Source organism: Equus quagga, chromosome 19, assembly GCF_021613505.1.
Source record: "Equus quagga isolate Etosha38 chromosome 19, UCLA_HA_Equagga_1.0, whole genome shotgun sequence".
In the NCBI taxonomy this organism is placed as follows: domain Eukaryota; kingdom Metazoa; phylum Chordata; class Mammalia; order Perissodactyla; family Equidae; genus Equus; species Equus quagga.
In genome coordinates this window covers 14300771-14307141 of record NC_060285.1, presented here as the reverse complement: position 1 = coordinate 14307141, position 6371 = coordinate 14300771, and the positions used below count along the sequence as shown (strand labels likewise).

The following is a 6371-nucleotide window of genomic DNA, read 5'->3' as shown; positions in this document are numbered from 1 at the left end:
GGCCTCGGCCGCCGCCGCCTCCAAGGCGCGCCTGCTTCCCCGAGCGCCCGGCGCTCGGAGCTGGGCGGCCGCTGCAGCCGCCGCCGGCAGCCAGGCGCCAGTGGCCGGAGCCGGCGCGCGATCCCCGCCTCCCGCGTGCGGCCAGGCGGGGGCCACGGCGTGGCGGCCGGCGTGGGGGCGAGCGGGCGGACGCTGGGGTCCGGGATCCGGGCTGGCCCCGCCGCCGCGTGCCCAGATTGCCGGGCTCGTTCAGCAGCTGCAGTGACTGTGTGTCTGTGTCATGTCTGTGCAGCTGGGGGGGACCGCGAGCCGGGCCGGGCTTCGAGCAGGGGCGGGGCCAGCGCCCGCCTCGCGCCCGCCCCCACCCCGTGACGGCGCGGCCGGCCAATGGCAGGCGCCGCAGCCGTGCGGACCGAGAGGCCGCCCCCACCCGGGCTCCGCCCCCCAGCGAGGCTCCTCCCTTGTACTTCTTCGGCTCGCTCGCACGCAGGCGGAAGCAACACCCGGAGCCGGGATCGCGGCCCGGGTCGGGATGAAAGGGTGCAAGCTGGGAGCTCCCCGCCCTGCTCCCCCCACCCGGGCCGCTCCCGGCCGCCTCGGGCTTGGCGAGCCTCGCGGAGAGAGGGGGAGGGGAAGCGGGACGAGTCCGCAGCTGCCGCCCTAGAGACGCTTGCAGGCTCGCAGGCCCGTGCTGCCTGTCTACTCCCACTTGTACGAAACAGCCGTCGTGGAAGTAGGAAGTTTCCCCGCCTCCACCTTCCACTGGGGTCGCCGCTCCTCTCAAAGGTGGGCAGGGTATGGGGCGGCCTGAGGCTGCGAGGAGCCACGTTGAAGGGCTTTGAAAGCAGCATTTTGGGGTCTGTATCTAAGAATTCGGTCCAAGGCTCCCTATTCTTTCGGGGAAACTGCATTTCTTTGCCCCCCCCCAACACATACACCGTGCACCCACACACGCCCCCTACCCGTTCCAATTTCCTTCTTGCTCTTTCCTTCCTGGCACAAGAACCCCGCGCGCAACATCCCATTGAATGGACTTCCAGCCTTCTAGTCCTAAAGGCGAGAGTAGGGCGCCGAGAGTCCTCTCTAGCTGCGGAAGGAGTGGGTGCAATTGGTTGGGCAAAGCGGGCGGGGGCGTGAGAGTGGATGGAAGGAGGAAGCCTGGAGAGAAAACCCAGAGGAGAAAGCAGAGAGACAGGAGAGAAAGGACGCAGAGGGATGGACAACTCTCACGGGGAGACCGGAGCTACGGCGCGCGATCCAGCTCCCGGGTTTTTCCTCAGCTCGGTCCCAGGGCTTCTGGGGTCCCCTTCCCCCCGGGTCCCCACCTCTCCCCAGCCGGGAGGGCCACCGGCTCTCTGCGTCGCCTCCGCACGCCCCTCTGAGCCCTGGGACTCAGATGCAGCAGTGGGAAGACCACCCTAGCTCTTGGAAGGGGCAAGGGAAGGATGGAAAAACAGAGATAAAGTGCAAGGGTGGGGAGGGGAGGAGGGGGGTGCCTAAGGAAAGGACGCTGCACTCTGGCTGCCGCGCTGACCGCACTCCCCAAAGGTCAGGCCGGGGGCCCACGGGATTAGGCGGTTCGGCCCCTCGCTCCTCTCCGGACCTGGCTCCAGCCTAGGTAACCCCACTCTCGCCCTTAGATCGACCCGGCCTTAGCCGGGACCCTTCCCCCATCCACTCCCTTCCCTCCAGCTCTTTAAGCAACGACAACCCCCCCACCCCCCGCCCCGCGCGCGCCCCTTCCACCATCCCCGGCTCTTCCCCGGCTCTGGAGCGCTGTTTACCTAATCTCAGTGGCAGACCGAGCCGAGGAGAATGCGAAAAGAAGGTAGCGGTTGCACAGCAGCGTCCCCGGCGAAAAAGTAAAAACGTTTGCCTTGGAGCTTCGGGATAAGTTAACTGCGAGCCTGGGGTCCTGCTGTCTGTCTCTGCGGGCACGAGTCTCGCTCTGCACGTTTACAGGGATGGGAGATCGCATCTGGTTTTGATGCCATTACCGGGTCAGAGAAGAAAATTATATGATAAAATATCATCTAATATCCTAGAGACCATTAAAGTGTCAAAGTTGAATGCCAAGCCTTTTAGCTCGAATGCTGCTCCGCTCTTCCTCTGACGTTTAGCTCTGTTCTACAACGCGCTGAAAACAAGGGGATCATTTTTATTTTTTGCGGGCGGACTGTCCTTCCTTCCTACTCCCTTCCTACTCTCTTCCTCCTCTCCTACCCCAGCCTCCTCCCCAGAACAGGGTAAAGTTAAGACAAGAATTTGGGCTTTCTTTTTATTCATGGCTTTGCTTCCCTTCATCAGTGGTTTAAAGTGCATTATTACAATATATTAGCATATTAATAAGGGTAACGTGACTGAGGAAGGGAAGGAAGACCTGAAATTTACAAGCAAAGGAGAAATAATGGAATAACATCAGAAATTAAAAGATAAGCATGTGGATAAGAAACGTCTCCTTTATAATTACCCAAGTGTAGTGCATTCTCTAGATTGGATTTTAGAAAGAAAAATATGACCGTAGTGGGGAAGCGAGCAATAGTCACTCTAGTCAGTAAGGTACATTGAAGACATTTCATTATTAGGAGATTTCACAAAAATTACCTGTATCAGTCGATAAGCACCTGAAATGTGTAAAAGCTTAGCTCCACCAATTCAGTGTTGCAGTGTGTTAAAGTCAGTGGCATATCTAATGCTCTAAACGATAGGAATGTTGTCAGACTGAAATATTCCAAAACTGAGCCCTTCTATTAGTTAATATCATGTCAAGCCCCACCCAAGCCCCATATTTAAAGAATTCCTTTGCCCCGTCAGTGGGATGGATGTACATATATGGAAAACCTAAGGTAAGATGTACTTACCTATGAATTATAGCCCTTTGACACAAACCAGGATATAAATGTCTTAAAAATTATGACATAATATAGTATGAGGAATGCAGAATAAAATATGTAAGGTGATATATCTGTTATTTCTAAAGAATCTGCACTGCTTTTGCTAAGAACTGAGAAGTGAAAAAATATTGAGCTCTCTAACCCAACTGTTATCTATTTATCTCCACACAGTTATTGCACTTGTCACAGGAGAGCTGGAGAAAGGTCTTTTTTTTTTTTTTTTTAATCAGGGTCAAGGAGACCTCATCCTAAGAAACCTGTCTTAAAACAGCCGCTAGGGGGCCCTAAAGGCATCTCAAAGAGGAAGCCAGAAAAGCTGCTCTCACCTCCGCTTTTCCCTGTTTGATTTTCTGTATACCTCTTGGAACTGGAATCTAAAAACAAGTTAAGAGAGCATGGTGCAAAGTCTGGAAGCAAATCTAGCTTTATGTTTTAAGAGACCAGAGTCCCATTTTGACTCGTGAATCAAGAATTTAGTTTCCCCACTCTCGTCTCGCCTCCAAAAAAATAACGAAAAAGGAATATTTCACTCATCCAGATGAAGGTGGCCTGATCCTCTTACCATCTTAAAGTCAACCAGGTTGTTTTCGCTATTCCGAAGAGAATCTGCTTCCTAAGGTTTGAGGGCTGTCTTCTGAATGTTTGAAACATTGTTCAAGTGCTAGGTAGCAAGATGAATGCATTCTCACAGGGGTGATATGAAAAATATGTGACAACCTAGACAGCAGGGCACCCACCAGCCAACTTATGGGAAGTCAAGCCAGCCTTAGGGATGCTAGCACCAGAGCAGAGTCCTGGAGACCCCTGGTAGGCCAAGTATTAATTCTTTTTTGCTGGGTTCTAGTGAAAATGGTGGTGGGAGGAAGGGACGGGTCCTGGGGGAGGGCAGTGACAGCTGGGTGGTTAGGCAAGCTGTAGCTGGAGTGGTGGAGGGGGAGGGGAGCTTACTGCAGGGGATGGTTAACCAGCCTGCATGGAAGGATTCTAATATTTTAACAAGTAATGTTGTATTTGTCAAAACAACTGAATATCGGGCCTGATCAGCCATAGTTACCCCCAATTTTTTGTGGACTTCAATATCTAGCAATCAGATTTTCAGAGCTTCCAAACCCTTAGCAGTCACATAATATCTTTCCCACATCTTGCCAGTAAATAAGGTTAAGATGCCCTTTACGAGGGCCAAGAATCAAACAGCACTCAGGTGGCACAGATTTAGAGAAGCCTAAATATCCTTCAACCAATGCTGGAGAAATATCTGCAAAGGATGTTCTGTCTAGACACATTTCGAGTGAAAATTTAAGCAGCGGGCTTGAAACATTCCTCTGTCATTCAGGCCGATAATCAAAAGGCGTCCCCGAGCGAAACAAAATGCCTCCGTCAGGGCTTAGCACGGAAGAAACCACTTGCTAGCTGAAGAATTAAAGAATGTTGCAAAAGCCACCAAATTAACACTAATGGAAGTGTGATTTGAACATGATTTAACTAAAAACAAAGCAAGTCGAGAATTGAGACGTGAGACGGGGAATGGGGATAAAGGCTTTCTTGGTGGAATGAAAAATAGTTATGTTCCCATCATCGTGTTCATTAGGCAGGCAAAATACAGGTATTCTCAAAATAGCATTATTAACTTCCGGAAGACTTGCCACTGCAAACCTCAGAGCCAGCTAATTAGAACAAATTTGGCTCTAGATGGAGAATCCCATTGTCTTTAGGAGAGAGGGTTTATTCACTCACTGACTGTGAGAGTCCATCAGAGTAAAACCTTGTCAGGTATATAGCTCCCTGACCACCTTATGATGAAATGCTGAGCTGGGGACCCAAAGGCCCTCTGGAGACAGGAAGGAAAAATCAGTGCTGACGAGGTCAATGTAAGAGTCAAAGCCAGTTTTATTCCTGAGGCCCTGGCCCTCATGAAGAAAAGGCGACCTCAACCTGGTGGACCCCAGGACCCTCAAAACAAAAATGAAAAAATATTCAAACATTGGTAAAAGCATCAAAGTCCTGAAATAAAAGATGATGGCATATGCCTTTTGGAGATTTTAGGCAAAAACACCCTGTTTAAATGGCAGCTATGGTTGCGTGAGTATATTTTATCAGTTCCTGCTTTTTTCTCCCTCTCTATCTAAGAGACCCACAGTACAGGACATCTCAAACCTTGGTGTGCATACAGATCATTCGAGAATTTGTTAAAATGCAGATACTGATTCAGTGGGCCTGGGGTGGAGCCCAAGATTCTGCTTTTCTAACAGATTCCTATCCATGGACCACACAGCAGCCAGGATGTAGAGAACATTTCTCGGTAGTCAACAACATCCTACCCTCCCTTTCCTCTTCCTAAGAGTATGGTGGTAGTAGGGCTCCCCCAAAAGTAAGCCCTGAGGCAAAGCCTTGGGGGCAAGCTTATTTGGAAGGCGATTCTAGGAAGCACAGTGGGGATGTGAGGAAATGAAATAGCAAAGGGAGGAGGCTAATAAGGGATGAATTAACAAGTGGTCAGTGAGTGCTCAGTTCTGATGAGGACCCTTTGAGAGACTATGAATGGCATCATCCAAAAAGACTGTGTGATGGAAATGTTATATATGCGTGCTGTCCAATATGGTAGCCACTAGCCACGTGGAACTATTGTGTACTTGAAATGAGCCTAGTGTGACTTAGGAACTGAATTTTTTGTTTTATCTAATGTTGACTGACTTAAATGGAAATAGCCACACATGGCTACTGTATTGGACAGTGCAGGTGTAGGACTTAATTCAGAACTGTCCAACTAAGGGTCAGGAAACCCAGAGGAGTGTTTATCCACCAAATCTCTCTATTCATTGAGCGTTGTTCCTGGGATTGGTCGGTTCCCAGCATTTCTACCATGCTCCCGTGGCCGGAGAATACCCACAGCAGAGAGTTACAGGTATTTCAGATAGGGAACCTTGAGTGTGTATGGAAACTGTCCATCAAAGGTGGAGGTGATCCCCACCGTGGGTCTAGGGGATATGAGCAAGGCACTGAGCAGCATTTGCTAAAAGAATCCAGATTTTATTTTGAAGCTGACCTATCCCCAGTTCCAGGAGAAGACCTTGTGTAGCCTAAGCTAATCAATGCACTCCATATCTGTGACCACCATCATTGGTGCAAGACCGAGTACAGTACCTTGGCTGGTTCAATAAAAGTGACACTCAGGACTGTGGACCATGTGCTCTGTGGATATGAAGCTTAGTACTTCTATAGCCATTTTGCTGCCACAAAGGAAAAACTGACACTGACAATAGTAGAGCACAGAGAGGCAGAAAATCCAATCTGTATCAGTTAGGATGGCTTTGAGCTGCAAGTAACAGAATACCCAGTTAATAGGACCTTAAATAATAATCTTGCATAATGAGAAATCTCAAGGTAGGCAAGTCCAGGTTTGGTGCAGCAGCTCGATGGTTTCATCACAGACCCAAGATCTTTCTGTCCACTCTGCATCTCTGTCATCCTCTGTATATT

The 6371-nt window shown here is 50.2% G+C and overlaps 1 protein-coding gene across 1 annotated transcript in view; it reads right to left on the bottom strand.

Moving 5' to 3' along the window:
• LARGE1 (LARGE xylosyl- and glucuronyltransferase 1) overlaps positions 1–1803 on the bottom strand; it is a 534909-nt gene extending 533106 nt beyond the window's left edge. Inside the window, exon 1 of the mRNA XM_046646633.1 lies at positions 1785–1803. The gene's annotated coding sequence lies outside the window, so the exon portion shown is untranslated. The remainder of the gene's footprint in view (positions 1–1784) is intronic.
• Positions 1804–6371: the final 4568 nt, after the last annotated feature.